A 22,101-nucleotide genomic window follows, 5' to 3' on the forward strand; every position below is an offset into this window, starting at 1 on the left:
ACAAGCACCACGATCAGATCAACAATCAGCATAACCCACCTCCAGTAGAAGGAAATTTTGATCTGATTATTCAGATTACTTGTGTCCATATAAAAGCAGATAAAGTCATAGGCGGATCGTAAGACTGTAGTGCGTAAATCCATATTTTAATTAATGGAAGGATACAAGCGACAGGTCATTACGAACACTACACAACGTGCAAGAGTAAAAACTAAGAGTACGGTTTTCAATTTAATGGATGTTTATCCCCCCTCTCTGCACAAGGAGCCAATCAGTGCTGTTCAGGTGATAAATATGCGATCCTTGTGTTGGAAATGAGGAAACTAGACAGACTGTAGTTTGTGTGAACGTCCTATTATATGGTAAAACGTAGAACGTGCACACATCGTACGTGCAGCATTACAGTAAGGGACCAGTGCTTACCCTACGACCAGCTAGAGAAAAACGTAAGAACATGGTATGACAGCATCACCTCTATTTTTCTTGTGAATATTTTGTGATACACTCGCTACAAACGACAAAGGTACGTTCCATTTTAGTGAGTCCTTATAGGTGGCCGTGAGCTTCAAGCAAATTGCAAGACAGCCGTTCCTTTCTACGACCCTCTACCCACCCAAAAAATAGCAGCACCCATCCACAGTTTGGTATAAAGTCGGCACCTTAATTGTTCATCAGCGTACAACATACAAACGTAGAACTGAATTGATTAAAACTCCCTTTTGATTTGTGTAAATGTAATGCGGTTACCCTTTAAGAAAAGCTTGTCCTTGACAAGGACAGAAAACTTCCCTCTGCTTGTTATTCATCTTCAGTGAGTACTAAAATATTGATTTGTTTTACACTATCCTTTCAAAAGGATTTGATTCTGAAAGTTCGAATTTCACTAAAGTTATATTTTTTTGAATCTACAGTGATTGTTTACTCTCTGGTCAATCTGACTTCAACATACGCTTTGGTTTTGCAGCTCTACACACTATAATCATGTGGACACAAAAGCTGAAACCCATCTCTGATCCTGATGATGATGCACACCAAAATGAACTCAATTTGGGATTCTAATGTTTGTGGAACAGAAAAGATTTGGGTCTCTCCCCACACGCTGTCAAAAGCAGCCGCTGTGCCGCGACTGGTTATTGCTGCTCCTGTCATTTTTCTCTGAGGATGTGTCATGGCAAAGGAGCCATTAGAAAATGTCAGCAACCAGTGTATAAATGAAGTTTGTCACGCTCTTTCAAAAAGCAAATGGTTTTAGAGGAGCACGCAGCATCTTTATGATGTCACTGATGGCCTTTTGAAATCTGAAAGCAGCACGTCCGTGTGAGATAGAGTTTGCTCCGTGTTTATGAGCTTTCTGATAGAACCGATGGACACTTCTTCAATCAAAAATGGGTTTCTGTTGTTACCTGCTACCCTTTCTTGGTTTAATATGCAGAATGAGCGATAAAGCTTTCAATGACGGTTCTCCAAAAGTCTGTTAACCTATCATATGTGGGAGGAGTTTGCGTCAAAATCTTTTCTCGACTACTGAGAGATCAGGTTGATTTATTTTGAGAAGCTGAATAAAAGCATTGGTGCACGTCTCCATGTCTGGGTTCAGATCTCCCAGTGAGGAGCAGCAGCTGCTCCTATAGCAGGGACGTGCCGTCAGGGGAAGGGAGTACGGCAAGCCAAAAGGATCAAAAATCGCAGAAAAAAGGTGGCATGGCCTCACCTGCACATGTACTATGTACAATAATAACTATTTAAAATATATAAATGTTCCCACAGTTAGTTTCAATACTACTATTAATATAAAAATAAGGATAATTTAATTTTAATTTTGCCTTTTAAGATTTATTTTAGACATTTGGCGTGGGGTGTATAATTTTAGGATTTTTTCTTCTTGTTTTTCCTGTTGATTTTTTTTTTTTACTGATCCAAAAAATGATCCGAAACGTCACCCAAAAACCGTGACATGATCCGAAGCGTGGGTTTTGTGATCACATTTTTTTAATAATGAAGAAATAGTTTAAGAAAGTGGAAAAATAGCAGATTTTAGCAGTCTAATTAACATTGTGTTTTTTGTGTTTCTAACATATTCTTGTTGCATTTTTCTAATGACGGAGAACATATATAAAGATAATTAAACTTAAAATTCAAATCATTGTCTATCAGTAGCAGACGAGAAAGATGCTGCTAGAAAAAGCTTGTTGGTGTGACGTCGAAGCTTCTACTGCAAACCACAAGCCCAGAAAGACACGAGGGAGTACACGATATGATGTCAAAAATCCAGCATCTTCAGTCTGTGTCGCAGTAGAACGGCATAGATTGAAGTACTATCAAAAATACATTCCGTGACCTTGATTCACAAAAGTCCACGCAAACGGACTCCCACACATCTGGCCTTGCAGTAGCCGTGTGTCATCGCACAATGCTTGACGTCCAGTTAGAGGGAGCCTAGAAGAAGAGTCACCAAGGTGTTGAAATCTAGGGAAAGGGTCATGAAGAGGGGGACAACCGTCTCTGTTTATTGTACTTTCAGATCCATGTACGTCTTTGTTCTGGCTCAAAACTGTAGCTCCAATAATGTTGGATTGAGAGCGTGAGGGGCTGTAAGCTAGCGAGAGACAGATGAATGATGAGAAATGAGGGCAGGCTTACTTTATGCCAACAGCCCACAACTCTGAGGTGGATTTCTAATTAAGTACTTCCGCTCTGCAGAAACTATGTCTTAGAAAACTACACCGGTTTTTGATTCAGCCTAAAAACAGCTATAATGAAAACATCACGGGGAACGCTTTTAAAATAGATCAAAAGATAATTGTTAGAAAAAAAAAGACAACTATTTATCTGTGGAACATTTAGTCCTATCAAATGTCCCTTTAATACTGGAAATATTGTAGCATTTTAGGGTGAATATGAAATATTAATAACTCCAAATCTAATTGAAATTATTAATTTTATTAATTGAAAATTGTATCAAATTAACCTCGGGGCACCACCTTCGTGATGAAGGAAAATATTACTCATTTATGATCATCTGCTACTTCTAATAATCAATAAGTAATAATTAATCAGTCTCTCACTTCAGTAGTAAGCGTCTTTACTCTTTGAAGGGACGTCTTCAATGAACTTAGAAAATTAAGAGACAAACAACGACGGTACATCAATGATTATTTATTGTATAAAATTGGATTAACAACAGGATTATTAAGTATAAAAGCACAGAATTGATTATAACTTTCAGAGGTAAAAGATAGAAGCAAACTTTCAGTAACTAGCAAAAATAATAAAGAAAGATAAAATAAAGAATAAAACAAAGTAAAATTATGTAAATTAGGCTAAGGATGTGTGTGTGTGTAAATGTATGTTCTAAGATGGAATAAACGTTTTAGGAGAGCAGAGAGGAGGTGTTTATAATGTGAAAAAGAGGAATTTAGCATCTAAGATTCTAAATGAGCAGACAACTAACTCTGACCACAAACAGCAACTTTTTGGAGCAGGAAAAACTCCTCACCGCGGTCTGAAAGTCTGGTACCGTTGGATCCAGCGAACCCAGGTGGAGATCCCCGTTCGTTGCAGAGCTCCGAGGTGTGGATCTGTCCGAGATCCCAGCCAGGTGCAGGAGTTAGAATCTTGACCCAGGGGAAGATTCTGTTGGTTCTGCTCAAGTTCTGTTAGCTTTGTCTCAGGTGGTCGAGGATAAGTTGTCCACAAAAAGGTAAAAGGTAGCAACCAATATTAAAAGTTTCAAAGCTGGCCGGGCTAAAAAACGTATTAATTATTTGGTCGCTAAGAATTAGAGAAAAAGAAAAATTAGATTCTATACGAAAGTTAAAATGACTTGAAGGTTCTATTTACGAAATTAATTGGAGAAAAAGGTTGCACAAAAACTCTAAGCATACGCAGAAGTTTTCTCCTCTCGGAACTTCTAAAATGTTTAAAGTTTCTCCTTTGTTCTAAGTTCTTCGTCTGTTATCTGAGTTTCTAGCTTGTCTGTTGTAGCTTGTCTTCATCTACTCTTCATGTGTTCTTCTCTGATCTTCTTCTCATTCTATTCTGTTCTGTTTCTGTTCTGAACCTCAAACTGTGTGTAACTGAATCTAACCAACTTCTTTCGGCCCTGAGAGTGGATTTTTCACAGGGATTGGCTGAAAGGTAACCAATCAGAATGATTGGAGTAAAATTTATGACCTTTCCTAATTTAAATGATCTCATGTTACCTGATCCTGTGTCTTTGGTGCAGATATGAGGTCTTAAAGAAAAACACTTCTTAACAAGAAAAATAAAAGAAACATTATACCCTTTTTATAAGAATGTCTCATTCTAACACGTGACTAGTAAGTTGATATCACATTTAAAAGATGATATATATAAAAAGAATTTAATAATAATAAAAAAAAAACATATATGAAACCAAAATAAAAGAAAAGGAAGAAAGAGAGAAACTCTTTATCTTAACCCTATTTCACATAAACATGCATCACTTTTAGGTAAAACAACAAATATGAGTGTATTTAACTTGAAACAAAGAAACAAGGAATGCATGTTTAACAAACATTTGGTGCACTTCAAAGTTTTTTTTTTTTTATATATAGCAGAGAAGTTTCCCATCGCTTTCAGGGAACCTGCAAAATGTCACATGTCAACGATTGTAAATTTAGTTGATTAGCTTCAAAGAGAGCTTTGTGAAGAAAGCAGGATGTTTCTTCCCGTGAGATGCAGTACCATCACCCGACCATCAGATATGGCTCCAGATGCAGCCCTCCTGCTCTCCAGAGAGGAGTTTTATGACACCTGTACCGGGATGTGAATGTTATCTTCCAGGGTTTTAAGACAAATGGTTTCTTGTAGGGGAGGGGGAGTCGACACTTTAATTAGTCAGTTACTTAGGGAGTGAATTCTTGTTCCAGGGTCTGGAAACACAAATTGTTACATTTGGGGGCCTTGACTGCTACAATATAATAGAAACAAGGTTATAGGTTGGTCATGTTGCTCATAAGTCAACATATTTGAGTTGAGTTAAGAGCCTTTTCTTTTCTGTTTCTTTTTTATTATTAAAAGAAAAATGTAAATGTGTAACCTATACGAAAAAAAAGGACAAAAAGTCTTTTGGAATGATTCTCCAACCCATTAGCAGAATGGAAACCGAGTACTGAGCAGCTAAAGAAGGAAGAGAGTAGAGAACCGAGTGGTTAGTTAGAGGAACAGGAAACTAAAGTGGAGGTAGGAGGGGATTAGCTTAGCACATACACAAAAAACAGACAAAGAGAAGATGTAACTGACTCTCCCTTCCTCTGCAACATCATCAAAGAGGCAAAGTTATGCCGGTCAGAGCATTTGTTATTCCAGCTAATCCCCCATCAGGCTTTTTCATCAGGTTTGGCATTTGGCTATCAGCATTAATTAGACGTTCAAACGGCCGCAGCGTTAATAACTGACAGATAATGACAAACGGCGCGCAGATCCGGAGCCGAAACATCTGCACTTGAAACACCGCCGTGTTTACCTGCAACTGATTTCATTTATTGATGATTCAGGCTGGTTTTAGTGCCAGTAGCAATAATGTACTGTCTGCACTTTGGTAGATAAGTGTGCTCAGATGCGATACTTTGGGATTGGATATGTCTCCCCTTCTGTAGTTTTTTTTTTTTTTGGGTCATATTTTCTGAATCTGTCCCTGGCTTTTTCTGCCCCACATTTCCTTCTTCTGCTCTCATCATTCGCCTTTAGTCTATCTCAACTCTGTTTCTCATCATTTTTAGGGATTCCTGGATGAGTTGAGGAGCAGCTATCTCTCCTCTGCACATTCTCCTCTCTTTAATACTTCCTCAGCCCCTCCACCCCCCGTTCCTCCCAACTTCATCCATATCAACACCCTAAAAATCATTCATCCCACTTACCTTCTTCTTTGTGTCACTGCACAACTTCCAGATTACACTTCAAGTTATATTAATCCAGCCCTCATCTTCGCTCTGCCTGCAAGTCCCTTAATTGTTTTCCCCTTTTTTCCAGTGAAAAAAAATACAAAAAAACTTTTGAACTTTCTTAAAGCCAACTACACTACAAAGCTCCCTTAAAAATCTTATTATTTTTTTCAAAAATCAGCTGTATATTATAATACGGAACACTTTACATGTTGATTAATTTTGGTTGTGCTACTGATTTTAAAGCGATTTGGAGAGGTACACGCTATTCTGTCAAAAGGTTTGGTTGGGTTTTATCATGAACCTGCTAATAGCTAACGTGTTGCAGCATCAGACTGTTTTTTAAGTGTTATTAACAAGGATTAGCTTAGTCAAACATTTGTTTTAGCAGTATCATTGTCTTTTTATCTATGTCGCGAACACGGTTGAGAGATACAGGTATTGTGAACACGCTAAAGTGGCTAATGTATTTCTGTTTATGTGTTACTTACGAAGTTGGGAGTTAGCATAGTGACAGTAACGACAGATGAGTGACAGTGGCGTCCAACTTTGGGTATCCAGCAAGCTAGCTTTGCAACTTTAGCCTTTATAGCTCATTGGTTGGGACTTTCAGGTTTTGTGAATATGCTAACATGTTGCGGTGTCGGACTATGTCCGAATTCCTTCACCACATAGTGGACTATATGGGGCGCTTGCCCTTTTGTAGTGAAGTCTGAATCTAAAATTTCTAAACTGAGTGCCCTAGAAATTTCTCAGCAGTCTTTGCAAAAAAAGGAAAACATGGAGGCTTTCACTGTTAGCTTTAGCTTAGACTAGACTAGCTTAGACTAAAAAACAAGTACGCATCAACGCTCACTAGATGTACAAATATATACCACAATGCATTGTGTTTGAAGAATTTTTTTATGTGAAAAAAGTGTTTTATTTTTATAAACTGTCCAAAATTTCTTCATTAGAGTGCAGTGGATTAATCAATAGTCTTAATATAATATTCATATTTACTTGATTTTTACTTAGCAAAATCTGTGCTGTAATATTTGCCTTTAAAAAAAAAAAAAGAAAAAAAAGTAGCGAGCATGGTGTTCGAATTGTTTTTAACTAGATAGTCGCTAGATAGTCGCGCACTGTATAGTTTGTTAGTAGTTAGGAAAGGAATTCAGACATAGCCTGTGTGTGTTTTTTTACATTACTTTTCTTATGTCAGTTAGATATTTTGTATATGCTAAGGTGGCTAACATGTAGCATGTTTCAAACTAGTTACACAGTTAATGATATATGACTTTTTTATCTCTGGCATTACTTTGTTTCATTTAATGTGCGTTATAGTTTGACAACTATAAAAAAAATTAAACTATATCATTCATTTACAGCGTGCATTATAATCCAGTGCACCCTATAGTGAAAAAAAAATGTTATTTGGTTGTCATAATGGCACCTCTGGATAAGATATTTCTCTTTTTTTCCTATTTGTTGGCAGTTTGTTGTGGTAAAAGTCTCTTTAACCTAAAAGATTTCCACTTTGGATATTTGAATGCTTTCTAGTTCCCTGGAACATCCTTGTTAAGTGTTTGCAGATAGATGAAGGCCCGTGTTCAATCAGACTTGGAGCATGTGAGAGCCGGCGGCTAGAGAGCTTTGCTAACAGGCACTCCAAGTAAATCACTGGGCAAAAGGAGATTCTGTTGATTTCCTGCTTCCCCCCCTTCCTTTTTTTTCGTATCTCATCCTTTCTTTACACGTTTCTTCCATCTTTGTCTGACACATCGGGAAGGGATTTCAAATATGTCAGCTGGTCACTCTGTGTCAGAGTCTCTCTCCATGTCCCCATTTCCCCCCTCATTCTAAACAATGGATAATGCATGTAAGTTATTCCCTCATCTTATTTATTTTTTATTTTTTTTCCCTCACAGCTTATTGCTCTTTTTTTTCTTGCTTTGGCACAGAGCTGTGAAATGATGCACACACACAAATTCCCAGTGTAAGGCCGCCTTTATCTTCCAACGTTCAAATCCCCAAAGCCCCCTAAGTCCTCTCTTTGGAGAGTCAGCACCAAAAGCTAAAATCTCTCAGTCAATTTACCAAGCGGCCCAAGTTGTCATTATTTTTATGCACACTGCCATGATCTCCTCGTCATTAAAATTCATGCCTTACATAACGATCAAGGACATGATACCTCTGAAAGGAAAAACACACGGGAAAGTATGCACACTCCCTACCTTCCTTTGAATTTTTGAATATATATATATATGTGTGTGTGTTTTCCTGTCTCCATTTTGGGAGATGCAATGATGTGAAGGAATCAAAATGCAAAACAAGCCAGAGCTTGGTGTGAAATATTCAAACGGTGGCCTATTTACAAAGGATGAGGAGTTTCTGTCTCATTGGCATCACATGTTTGCATTAATAATAACAAAAAGGCCAAACCAGGAGACTTCAACCACAGATAAGTGGAGCCTTTATGCAAAAAGGGCATTAACTAAAGGTTGCTGCATTAAAATCTGCTCCAAATAATTGTCAGGACAAAAAAAAGTCAAATCAACTAGAAAAGGTGAAGGAGACTTTGGAGTTTGTGGACTGGCGTTAGGAGCAAAAGATACATTTCTGGTAAAATACACCTAAGTCACAATCACACATACAGGTGTTGTGGGTTTTTTTGGATTTCATGAGGGTAGTTGAGAGGAGAAGCTGCATCCTCTGTGTTTTGCAGTTGAGGCTCCTTAAGCGGCCTCATGAAAATGGAACGAACCATTGTTGTGCTTGCTGTAAGTGTATTGCTAAATATTTGTAAAGATATTGTAAGTTATGACATATGGATGTCCTTATGCCACACTCTAGTCACTGATGTGTGTACAAAGGCTCACTACTCAAGCACAGAATGTGATATGATACGTGCGTGCCCCCAGGATGCATGTAGGACGCCTACACAATCTATGGACTAATCTGTCTAATTTCCTCTTTTTTAGAGTTATGTTCTCACAGAACTCTGCAACATTCGTTGAAGCGTCCACTTTCAATGAAGAGTCTATGTAAACATGCGTTTTGGATTGCCGTGTTCAAAAGGCTTTAGTCTTTAATTTGTTAAAGGGTAACCAAACTAAATCAACTTTTTTTTTAATTCTGTTGACCTCTATAAACGAGGCTTTAAAGGTGCTGTCTGTTGTTTGTTGCCCCATTTTTGTCAATTTAAAAAAACTTGTTCAATTCCTGAAATTATATTTAAAACTGTGTGCTGCCTCCTACAGGTTGAAACGAGGAGTTACAGTTGAATTTTGTGATTGGTCAATTGGTATAACTGGTATAAGTCATTATGCTCTGCAGCTCCAGTAAAAAACCCCGCCCATCTTTGATTCTGTAATGATCGGTTGTTATCGTGTTAGCTTTAGCATAGCTCCAAGGTGTTTTGCCTTCAGTTGTCAAAAATCTACTGGCTTGCACTACTTTCTAGTGGACTTGGAAGTTAAGCAACAGTGATTTAGTGCAATTGTCATTGAATCCAGCGAACTCTGTCCTAGTGATGGGATTGGCAATAAAGATTACATTCTGAATTGTTTGCTTAATATGTTAGCCCCGATTAGCTAATAATGCTAGCATCATTTTACCACTGAGACACAGGTCTCCTTCGGTCTGGACCATGATACTGGCATCACCTTGCATGGTACCACTCTCCATATTGAAGATGCAGAGTGACTACGTTACTTCAAGCTAACCTCACTGTCAATCCCAAATTCAAACCACACCTCCTCCACTCAGGGAGGGTGTGGAGTCAGCCTCCAACTGTCCTGTTGTGTTACCCTTTAATTGCATAAATTCACCCCTAAGAGCCATCAATTTCCAAGTGAAGATGAGGCAGCTTGAAGAAGGTGGAAGGCGGATGCAAGAAGAACAAGTGAAAATTGGAAGAGGGAAGGATCTGGACCGACGAGGAGCCTCAAGAGTGATTCAACCATTGTTACTCAGTCCCTCCTTTAGCAGGAGAGCTCGTGTCACGAGTATTTTAAGTGCTCACCATTCCTTTGTTCTCCTTTAATCCTGTTAGATAACTCTTTACCTCACTCCTCCTTCCCAGTTTTTTTTTCTCTCCTTTCCTTTCTTCCCTCCTCCGCTCGCTGCTGCCCACTCAGCAAACGTCGAGTTCGGCGAATGCTCTTTGCCGCCAGAGAGGCTATAAGGTGCCTAAACGGGGCAGGGAGAATGAAAGAGAGGACTTGAAAGCACAGGAAGATGACAAAGATGTGAAAGTGCTCTTAGGTTGGTGTCAGAGGAATCTGCTGGCTTATTCAGGCTCATTTGTTATGTGGAGCGATGAGTGTGGACCAGAGCCAAGACAGCAGGAAGTGAGTTGTGAAGTGGAGCCTGCACAAGCATTTAGTTAAAGGAGAATGGATGGAGCTCCAAGTAATAACATGAAAAATTTGAATTGAAAACTACTTTGGAGAGGGATTTGTAGAAGTTTAGAGTGAAAAAAACAAGTAAAAGTGTTTTTTTCTTATATACTCCATTAATATTTAAGCAACAACCATGTTTTCACAAGCTGCCCTGTAAGCTGCCATACAAAACCTCCCAAAAGAATACATATGAAGTCCTTTTTTTTTTTTTTTTTTTTTCCAAGTCCTTTGTTCTCGGCTCATTGTTTACTTGAAGACAGTTACAAATCGGAGTATTTCAGGGAAGGAGCTCACCCCCAACACCTCCTTCATGGAGTGGGCTGGGCACTCAGGTGAGGTGGGGCAGCTCTCAAGATGGTGAAAAATAGGTCACAAGATTGGAAGATTTCCTGGACCAATGGCACAGACTAGTGGTAAAAGGCCAGAATTGCATAACTGTTGTAGATTTGCAATTCTTTTCTTTTAAGTTTTTCATAAACGAATGCATATATACATTAAAATATATATTTAAAAAATAATTTACTTAGGCGTACATTGGAAGAAGGTAATGAGAATAGTTTGCATGACCCAAAAAATATATATCTCGACTGTTCCCTGACTCCATAAATCAAAGTGATAGGAAAAAATTCCCCAACGACTCTATTTGTTGTCCTCAGAAGTGATAAATTGATCCCCGGTCGACCAATAAACAGAAGCACAAGACAGCACAAACTTTCCAGAAAGATTTATGCTGCGACAACTGTATTTATAGCGGCGGACATGTGAGCGATCCGCAGAACAAAATCTATTATCTTTATTCTTTCTCGCGGCACTCGGGAGGCAGAACCTCTTGGGGGCAAAGCCAGGGGTGTGAGCATCAGATAAGTCGCGCTTCAGGACAATAGGAAGAGAATATTTGTCATGGAGGCGATGAATCTAATAGCATTTACCTGGCTTTGATTGATGAACGTGGGATTCTAGTAACGAAGAATCTTCAGTCCGTGAAAATCTGACCTTGGACTGGGTCAGAATGTAATGCACTTGTTAGTACATTCTATCCCCTTTCATTAAAACCGAGCTGGAATCAATGTGACTGACACTTCTTAGAGTTTGTCGGCAGTCGCGCCGAATGAAGCGGGAGACGAATGTAGAGGCCGATCTAACGGCTCGCAGACATTAGAGAAACCTTTTAAGGCAACTCCACCAGTCATCTGAATGACGCGGGGTGATACGGTGACAGGAAAAGCAGTCTTTTAAGAGGATGATCAATGCTATCATCTTTTCCAGAGTCGGAAAAAAATAAAAAACACGGCGGGATGTAGTGGCGTAGAGTTTCCCACTAGCACCAAAAACCAGACAGCCTTCCTCCTTCTCCTCCAACAATTCTTCTACATTTTTCCCTTTCTTTACGCTTCATTCTCAACTATATTTTGTTTCATTCTTTATTCATCAAACTCTCTCTTTGCTCTGACAGCTCGCTGATCCTGTTGGGTTGATGACAGATTTGAGCGTTAACATTATGCATACTAAGCATATTATGATAGACTTTGGGGGGGGGAGGGGTTCCTGCGTGATGGAAACGTTGTGGAATGATGGAAAACTCTCTTGATTAGCAGCATTTAATAGAGGATGAGGGACAGAGATGTCGTCCGTTTCTTTAGCTATTCATCACATTAATAGCCATGTTGACATTTTCAAAGAAGGATGACTAGCAAAAATTACTTATGTCTATTGTTAAAGAGCAACTCCAACCATCGTTTGATCAATTGTAAAAGTATTCTCAGCGGTCTCTTGGTTATAGTTTTATCCTTTTTAGGCAAAATGTTAAAAATCTGGGAGGTTTTCTTGGAAAAAGTTGCTGCAGAGTTCACCCCATGGAGTAAGCCTGCACTGATTTCCCAACATCTCTTTGTTTACACACTCTCCCACTAGCTTACAGCCCCTCACAACCCAAGCTAACATTATCAGTGCATCAAAAATGATGTGAAATATCCAAGTTATGCAGCTGTACAGTTTTGAACCAGTTTCTACTCGGACAATAAGAATGAAGACGTACATAGATGTAGTCGTCTATGAGAAGTTGCATCAGAAGAGCACAGCAGGGAGCTTGTTTCCTGCTGGTTGTAGTTTGTGTCATAACTGCAATCTTTTGCAAACCACATTTTTTGTTTGCTACTGATTTAACATAGTTTTAATTAATAAATACTCAAAATTGTCTTAATTTTCTTTATATCTGCCCCCCATAATCAGAAAAACAAAACACCAGAAAACAATTTTCATTGTAGTGTTAGGGTCTTTAAAGGCCCCAAAACATGATTTCCTTAAGTATTTCAGAGTAACCTATATCCATATATACGATCATTTATTGTCTTTGGAACACTTATAAAAAATTTTGTATGAAATATAAGTTATTTTTGCAAACTCTTGTCATACCAGGAAGTAAAACAACTTGATCTATGAGGCTCCGCCTTTAGCTCCTTGAGGGTTCCGCCCATTTAATTGCATCATTCTAGATCCTGCCTCATTAGCATGTCACCCGCAAAAAAATAAATAAAAAAAAAATCAATTTAAAAATATATATATTGATCTACATACTGTGTAACAGGGGCGTTTGACACAAAAATTTGGGACAGACAGAATGGTGATGTCTAATGGGTTCATTTTGGGGTGAAATTTGGTCGGAAAATGTAGACAACAATAGATGAACATTTCAGTCTCATCCTTTCCTCTACCAGGAAATAGTCTGGTCCCTTTCTCCACCAGGAAATCGTCTGCTTCCTTTCTCCACAAGGAAATAGTCTCCTCCTTTTCTCCACCAGGAAATAGTCTGCTCCCTTTCTCCACCACCAAATAGTCTGCTCCCTTGCCTAACCAGGAAATTAATCTGCTCCCTTCCTCCACCAGAAAATAGTCTGCTACTTTTCCTTACCATGCAGGAAATCGTCTGCTCCCTTTCTCCACCAGGAAATAGTCTGCTACCTTGCTCAACCAGGAAATTAGTCTGCTCCCTTTCTCCAACAGCAAATAGTCTGCTTTTTCTCCACCAGGAAATAGTCTGCTCCCTTCCTCCACCAGGAAGAAGTCGGCTCCTTTCTCCACCAGAAAATAGTCTGCTCCCTTTCTCCTGCTGGCTTCCCAATATCACCCGTCTGCTTGCGCCATTCTGGGATACGTTCAGGATCCATCCCAACATTTCTTGTAGGTTCCTCATCAGAATGTTCTTTGGTGGATTCCACTGCACAGCTGGCGTCTGTACGACTGTGCATCAGCCATGGGGGGTTCTCCAAGCTAGCTGATCACCTCTGACTTCGGGGAGAAAAGTTAGTGTTAGCCTGGGGGCGGTTCACAACTTGTGACATCAGCGTGTGAGGACCCGCTCGTTTTCGTGGGTATGGGAGGGGCTGCTGTGAACGATCAAAATTCCACTTTGGGGTTCTTTATATTGAGGACTGAACACTATAATACACTTAAAAGCTCAAAAAGTTGAGCAAAGTGATGAGTAAAAGATACTCAAAGGATCAAATTTAGCAAAAACATGCACAGATAATGAAATCCTCTCACATAAAATCCATCTTTTCTCAATCTCAATCTGTATATCACCAACTCCCTCGTCTGACAGTCATGGCAGCTTTTAACGCAGGGGTAGGCGTGGATACAGAGGGAACAAGTCAAAAGGCGGATCACTTTCCAAATGTTCATTTTTAGCTGCTTGTTTGGGCTCAACGTGCCACCACTGACGAGCTGAGCACTGAGTTTTTGACACAATGGTGTCACATTCCAGGCTGTGATGTTTAGCTCGCACAGAAAAAATAAATAAATAAATAATAGAGCGTCACACCTGCTGGCAACATGCAAAGAAAGACGCCAACCGCCTGCCATCAAAACTCTGCGGTAATTAGTTTGTCTGGGAAAGCAGTGGATCGTAATGACTCATCCTTCTGACGTAGTTTCATTGAAGAGACTTTCACGCGAAGGGAGGATGGCATTTGCTAATGTTGATGCGCCAGTCTTTCTAAAATGTTTCTTGAAAGGGTTTTTTTTTTTACGTTTTCTCTTAATGAAAATTGTATTTATATCACATTTTGTTACAGACCAACTACAATGAAAATTGTGTTTTTAACACATTCTTGTAGCATTTTTCTAATGATGAAGAGCATATAAAAAAATCATGTCTGAGTATTTTTTATTTTTATTTTATTCAAAGTGTTGTGTATTACTTTAAAAAAGATCATATTTATTACTTCTTTTATTTGTCCTTGGTTCTTTGGTTTCTGCATTATTTTAAAGTTTAATTAATTAGTTAAGCTTACATCTACTTCTTTGGTGTCCTACATTTTAATTATCATTCGGTCAACTGTTATTTTTGACCATTTTTAAAGCAACAAGAATTGTGAAGATGCAAAAGAAGAGTGCTAAGTAGGGTCAATGGCCCCCTGTGGGCTGCTAGGTGGTGTAGTGGTTAGCACTCATACCTCATAGCAAAAAGGTTCTGGTTCTAATTCTAACAGGGGTATTCCTGTGTGGAGTTTGCATTTTCTATTTGACACTCTAGCTAGTCAAGTCCAGCTGCCCAATTATTCTTTATTATTGTTTAGCATTATTTTCTTAATGGAGGATTATGTTTTTAAATCCCTAAACTCAAGGAGATTTTGATCCTCAGTAAAAGACAAACTGAAGAAAGACTTCTACAACCATTAGGTCCATGTGTTTCTTCAGAAAGAACAGCAGGTGGACTTGACTTATAGGTAAAAGTATTTTTTTTCCAGTGCTAAAATTTGTATGCAAAAGAAAAATGTTGAAGTGAAAATTTAAATAACACAATGTAACTTTTACCAATAAAATGGTGCATAAGCTGCTCTGTAGGGTTCATATGTTTGTAAATCTGACTGATGACGCCAGTGCCTCACCAGTCAGTCGCTGCTTTCAGCAAAACAAAAGTAACTTGACATGGGTAAAATATCGTTTAAAATATGTTTGGAAGAAGAAAAGAAAATGTTAAAGACAAAAATATTCTTTCCAAATGAGTCTATTTCAAGGGAAAATGAGTTGGTTCACATCAAATAAAATGATTATTTGTAGTCGTTGCTTCACAGTTTTGGCTCATACTCATCAATTTTATTCTTTTTTTTTACTTTATTTCAAGTTATATAAGTATTAGAAGGAGAAGTGAAATGCTAAGCACAAAAAAAGAGTAAAAATCATATTATGCTCTGAAAACATTGCATTAAACTTTAAATCTGTACTCAAAAATTCCCTAAAAGTAGTCCTTAACCCATAAAATAAAAATGGAATCATCCGTCCATCGTCCTTCTATCCCCTGAGGTTTGTTTCCTCGTAATGGGAGGCCATTATTGCTATACTTAGTCAGCAGTAAAGTTAGCAGTGAGTTATGTGTGACCGATGACTGAGTGAGATCCTCCCTACAGTCAGTCAGAGCACTAAAAAAATAAGCACATAATGATTCCTATTTTTATCCAAACGGCTCCCTTTTGGCCATCTTCACCCTCACCTCAACATCCTGGTAGCTTTATGAGTCGGGGTGGTGTCTCTGTTCGTTACTTTTCAGTGGAGGGGGGTCATAAATGAGCGATTTATGTCTGAAGTGCAGCCAGGAATGCTGATGCTACTGTCAGGGAGCAGAAATACTGTCAGGCCTGACTCATATTTAATGGAAACTGTAAAGTCCTCAAGTCCACGTCCTAACTCACCCTCCTTACAGTGTGTGCTCACACAGGGAGCCGGTTATCATTCCGTAACTGGCAGTCAGAAATTATATAGAATAGCAAAATGTTATCGATAATGGTGGTAAATTTGCACCACTTTTTCACACTCGCAGCATCACATTCCACATCTAATAGGGCATAAGTGCACCAAAAATTCCTTTTCACAGCGGGAAACTGGAACACTCTGTGAGCTCCCGGCATTCCAGTTACATATATTCGGTGCAAACGCACGCGCCCGATCCCAATTTGACAAGATGGAAGTTCATTAGCTCAACACCAGCTCCATCGATTTTCTTCAGGACCTACTTTTTCCCCATCCGTCATGCGAACTTCCCAAACAACCGCCGCTAAGTTATGGGGATTTTAATTGCAGCAGACAGGGGTCCATTAGCATAGCTTCTTGGGTGGCCGTGGCCATGTTTCTCTAAATCATTAAGCTAATTATACAAGCTAATTAATCAGTGTGCTTGGAATGGGGTGCATGAGCAGGCACTCCTCTTTGTTGGCTTGCATAATGAAAGGAGACCATTTTTAGATGGTGATGCGGCAAGAAACTTTGATCTCCAAAGTAAACACGCACTTCCTGCATCTCAAGTGTTTAGATGGAAAAAAAGGTCAAACTGGATTTCTATTGGATGGACTTTGAAGATGCACGATGTTGCGTAGTTGTTTGTTTCATCTTCATGCAGGACAAAAGAGAAACTGCCAATCACTTCTATGACATGTGATTGTCAAAGGAGTCTAGTTTGCTCTACTTTGCTCATATAGGCTGTCTGATATCTACGTGGGTTTATCGACTCTGCAAAAATGTTTTTGCTGCTGGAAGTGTCAGTTATTTCAACACAGACGCAAAAAAAAACATGCTTCCATCTTGTCTTCGGAGTAAGGTGGAGGCACCGTCAGCAGTCTGTTTTTAGTAGCTCCTATTATGCACAACAGAAAATCAGTTGTACGAGTTTTTTATGTTTTTGATAACACAGCACAGTGTGCGTCGGTTCCTGTCCCTGTTGAATGGACTGCGATAAAAAACCTGAAAAAGCCCGACCAGCCCTGACCTCTTTATCTCTTTTTCTTTGCAGGGAAATTCTGAGGAGTTCTGTTCTGTCACCACTCTAGTCTGAGGCAGCAACTGCAACAGCTTATTCCAAACTGGTAAGTATTCTTTTATTTTGTTGACAAAAAAAAGCATATTCAGTCAAACTACCATTAATATAACCCCACTAATCCACTTTAGTGTTTAAATGTCAGCCCTGAACAACATACAAAAATAAAAAAGTATGTGAAAAACACAAAAATTAAATCAACAGACTTTATCATTTTAGTATAGATCAAGATATAAAAAAATAAAGGCCAGACATGATAAATCGTTCAGCCACAGTAAATTGGTTTCTCCCCTTTGTGCCTTTCAGTATTTTCTTTGCCGTTCTTCTTCATCTTCTCTTTTTAAGCCTGCAAAGTAAATGCCACCGTCCCCAGCTTTCCCACAAATCATCCGTTCGACAGTTGATGTGAATTACCGGAGTCGAATTTTCATGGCGGGAACATTGTTCTTTCAGCCCTGTGATTTGGTTAGAGCAAGCTAATAGCGCCCTCTGGAGTACAGCCACCTCCACTGCCACATCACTGTTTCAGAAACACCCAAAGAGCTGCAGCTGATTTCCATTTGGAGGGAAACCAAAAATAAAGCACTTTGCCAAAAAAGTCTGTCTTTGACTAGAACCTTTTGTGTCAAAGCCAGGTTTGTTAGCGATTCAGATCCCCCCTGCTTGGTCTCATGCGAAGGACGGCTCGGATTTTCTCTTTCAAGTTCGCTTGACCGCATATGTTCCACTCCGCTGCCACCAATCAGGAGGTCTCAAAATGTCTCATTATCATCAGCATTATAGTGGCGGGATCATTAAAAGTGCAGTCCGTGTCCTCTGGAGCTGCAGTGAAGTTACCCTCCATCACGGTGGTGTTTCTCAGATCATTGAGCAGTGCCGTGGATTCCCCCCAGAGGACGTGCACGCGCAGCCGTAATTGGAGCGTTCGTGTTTCTGCGAGTTACTGTTCCCTGGGCACAAGCTGGCGCACACCAGAACATTCTTGTACATGTCTGCAGGATTTCCTGTGAACTTATCAAACAAACTTGCAGGAAAAGTATGTTGAGATCAAATCAGAGATGCACTGTTGCACTTGAGGCCGACATGGCCCTCGCCTTGATTTTTTTTACATTGTTTTTATCCCTCACGTGTAGCCTCAAGACTCAAAAAGGTGAATCTGTGTTTTTGTAAAGATTGTGCTTGCAATAGTGTTGTGTTAATCTATGGAAGACCTTGACACTCTTCATGGGGGTCTAAGGTCCTGTATTTTTTGGAGAATAAGTCACTTTTTTATAGTTTGTACATTTGTGCAACTTTTACTCAAATTCAACTTATATGTGATTTTTCTTTTTTCTAATAAATTGGCTTGTGTTTGTATTTTTCTCATTAATAAACACTAGAGGGCACTGTAGTTGTGTGTATTAATATTTGCCACTGACAAAGAAAAAGTTCGCTCAGTCTTGAGCTACATTCACACAGGGCATGGGATACTAGCATCTTCAAGAATGCGTGTTTAGCCCTTTGTGTTCGCACTGGTCAAACAAGGAGGAAATTTTTCTTTTTTTTTCTTTTTTTGTTACTATTTACTATCCCATTTTTGCCACCTATAGTTGGAAAAGGCTTGGTACCAAATGCAGTGCAAATCTCGTGAATCTTATTCCAGGCTTTTTCTTTCACATTTCTATTCTGATTTGTGAAAGACTTAAGTGTCAAATAATTCCAAACCGTGATTATTAATCTTATCTCCATGATCTATTTTCAAACCGTTGGCACTTCTGTAAAAACTGTGGGTGGCCTGAAGCCCAGAGGAAGCGAGACGCAGAGGAAGACTCCGCCCAAGTACGTCTATGGTGGATCTTTGATCCCTGTTGGTGTCAGAAGTGGGATTTGAACCTCTCCATCCAAACGAGAGCCCCTGATTGGTCAAAGTTTACCTGATTTAACTTTCAAGCGCCGCATTTTGTATGTAACGCCCCAAAACGGTCGTAGATAATTAGAGTAGCTACACTGGAATGCAAGAGTTTTGAATGCAGAAGCCTGAAACGTGCATTGACTCTTTTATTTGAAGGATTACACTTGCATTACGAAAGGGTTGGTGTGCGAAATGCTTTGCACCAGGCTAGGCGGAGTTCTTGAAAAGCGACGCGTATGAAGAAATAAGTGATATAAAGAGTTTAGTTGACTTGTTAGCATGCTGTTAATGCTAAGGTTATCTTAATAATCGTTCCATTGCTGTGCTAATATACTACATTCCACTTATGTTTCATGAAACTAAATAAAGATAATCCCCAAAAGTTCGACTTATACACTGTAGTATGTATCTTTTTTAACTTCTTATTGTGTTTTTGTTTTGGCTGCTGAGTCCTATTCTCCGGAGGAACTTATAGTAGGGAGAATACAACTCCTGTGGAAACCTAAGACAGAATAGAACTCAACTCACTGATTGTTAATGACAGCAGCAGACTTGAAGGAAGCTCAGCCAGTCTGAGGCTATTCTGATGTCGTCTCCAAGAACCACTGAGGCGTTACATTTAGATTAAATTTGCAGTTACCTTATAGAAATACAGAGTTGCAGACGCTTGCTAAAAAGGCTTCCATTTTACCAAAGACTGCGCATACCTGGGCCTGTCAGACGAGGTTTCAGCATAAAGCAGAATTTACCGCAGTGCCAGCTGACCTGGTTTAGAGTTCTAGCAGACCTAGAAACTTTCCTGTCAACTCATTAAAACTGCTGACAATGAGATGAACTGAAAAAAAGAGAAATCTACAATGCTCAAAGTGATTGAACATAATGGACAGAAACTTTTGCATTTGTCCATCTTGTTTTTGGAGAAGTAAGAATAAATTTGCCATTAAAATAAAATAAAAATCCGGCCACTGAAGGCAGAGTCTGGCTGAGGCTTGGGCGTATGGGGTTCCATTTGTGCCAAAAATGTGTTTTTGCGCCCACTATCTGTATCTTTGGTCCATTGTCTATGTCTGATGAGCAAGTTTATTAAACATTACTTCATGTCAATGTCATGTCTACAAAGCAATATACAAAGCTATTATCAAATAAGCGTGGACATGCAGAAGATATTGAACTCTCATATTAAGGCAGGGCTGCAAAATATCGACCTGGGGGCCACAAAAGGCCCAGGGGCCACCAGTTTGAGACCCCTGTTTTAAATATTCCACTTTGTCTCTAATTTTGAAAAAAAATAGAAATATAACGACTGAACATGTAAAATCAGATTGATGCTCCTCAAAAAAATATGCATGATCCTTTGTTACGTTCTATTACTTTTGTTGTCTTTCTCGTTGAATTTGTATGAAAGGTTGACAGTAAAGTCGCTAATTGTCTGACAATGGCTCATGTCGGGCTTTTTCTTCCAGGTGGGGGCAAAGGGGGGCAGTGATTAAAGTGGTGTGTCGGCGAGGTGAAACTGCAGCAGCGGGCAGCATGTTGGCATTTGCATGAACCCAACAACGAGCCTCAGTTCTCGGTGAGTCTGTCCGTTCTGTGTTGGGTTTCTGTAGACCACACAGTCAGTAGGTCGGCTTCAATCCTCACACAAACCCTCCTGTGTTCAGCTAAACCTTTATAAGCTGTTTATGAGTTTATGTGATTTCTGGTTTCAGAAATAAAAACCATAAAATAACACTAATAAGGTAAGTGTTGCTAAAGAAGCAGTGGTATTTTTACTCTGTATTTAAAGCAGCACATAAAACTGCTTTTGTGTACTGGGAAATAAGTTTTCTATGTCAATCTTAATATTTTTTTGTAAAATGTATCATCATCTTTATAGCCTAAAAGTTCAACATATTTCCCTAAGTAATAGTAAATATAACCAATGACTGTATATGAGAACTGGACTGAGTGATTGTGACATCACCCATAGAGAAGGACTCACTTCTTGCCCAAAAGAAGTCGGTTCAGCCGCCATTTTTTCACAATATGGTCGTCCCCGTATTGGCGTCAATGGGCAGCAATTGTTCCTAGTCATCGTTTCCATGGCAACCACTCTCACCAATCAGAAGTAAGCTTGTTTTAAGTCCACATCCCTGCCTCTTAAAAGTGGGTCACACAAGTCAGTCAATTAAATGTTTCTGACGTCCAAGGTTAGGGCAAGCGAGCACCAAATACATCTATTAAGGCGTCTGATTGGTCAACTTGAATAACTCTCAAGACAGAAAAAAAATGTAATGGAAAAAAAAAAAAAAAAAAAAACTATGATTATCAAGAACGTGTAAAAGAGGTATCAGAGCAAGACGGGTTATTCTGACATTTATATTAACTGAGTAATAGCTGTTTATGTTTTAAATAGAAATTTTGGCTTCTTGGAACCAGCAGGTCGTTGCTGTTTGGAACACCAAAACCACATAAAACCACTGATATCACCTAACGGGACAAAAATCAGTTTTGAACTGAAATGACTCGGGCAAAGACGGTAACATTTTGCAATTACAAAAAGTTGAGACTTATATTATTCAAGATATTTGTTGTGGTTAAGTGTTAAATTATTGTTTTTATAATTTAATGTGTAAAATTAACAAATAAACATAAAAAAAAGAAAAATCACCAATTCAAGTGGCCATAGTGAAAAGAGTGGCTAATTTGTTGTCTTACTTCCAGATTCTAGGCAACCTTAGTAACAATATCGGGCTGGGAATCTCAGTGAAACTCACAATGTGATGTGATTCATGATACATGGCTCACGATATAAATAGTATCACGATATGGCAAACATTGCTAATCTATGATCTAGCACTGTTTTTTTTTTTTTTTATTACAAATATATCTTTTTGTTTTTACCAAAACATTTTTTAGAAAAAACTTGAAGCACAATATATTGATTTAGCATCATTTGCAACAGTATAGCAATAAATACCTACGTATTTTGTAATAAAAACATGAATTTTAAGTTAACAAATAAAAAATGCTCCAAATAAGATCTAAAATGAAAAGAATCTCAAATGGCTTTCTCACTTCAAAGAACAAGAAATGTGGAAATAAAAGTTCACAATGTCGTATTTTAATTAATTT

The 22,101-nt window shown here is 38.8% G+C and overlaps 1 protein-coding gene across 43 annotated transcripts in view; it reads left to right on the plus strand.

Annotated features, from left to right (window-relative positions):
• The window catches only part of LOC112155773 (protein tyrosine phosphatase receptor type D), a 454,394-nt gene that overhangs the window by 164,990 nt on the left and 267,303 nt on the right, over positions 1-22,101 (plus strand). For all 43 annotated transcript variants that reach the window (XM_024287656.2, XM_024287657.2, XM_024287659.2 and 40 more), the window contains 2 exons: positions 17,073-17,145; positions 20,451-20,560. The gene's annotated coding sequence lies outside the window, so the exon portion shown is untranslated. The remainder of the gene's footprint in view (positions 1-17,072; positions 17,146-20,450; positions 20,561-22,101) is intronic.

This window comes from Oryzias melastigma, linkage group LG18, assembly GCF_002922805.2.
Source record: "Oryzias melastigma strain HK-1 linkage group LG18, ASM292280v2, whole genome shotgun sequence".
Lineage (NCBI taxonomy): Eukaryota > Metazoa > Chordata > Actinopteri > Beloniformes > Adrianichthyidae > Oryzias > Oryzias melastigma.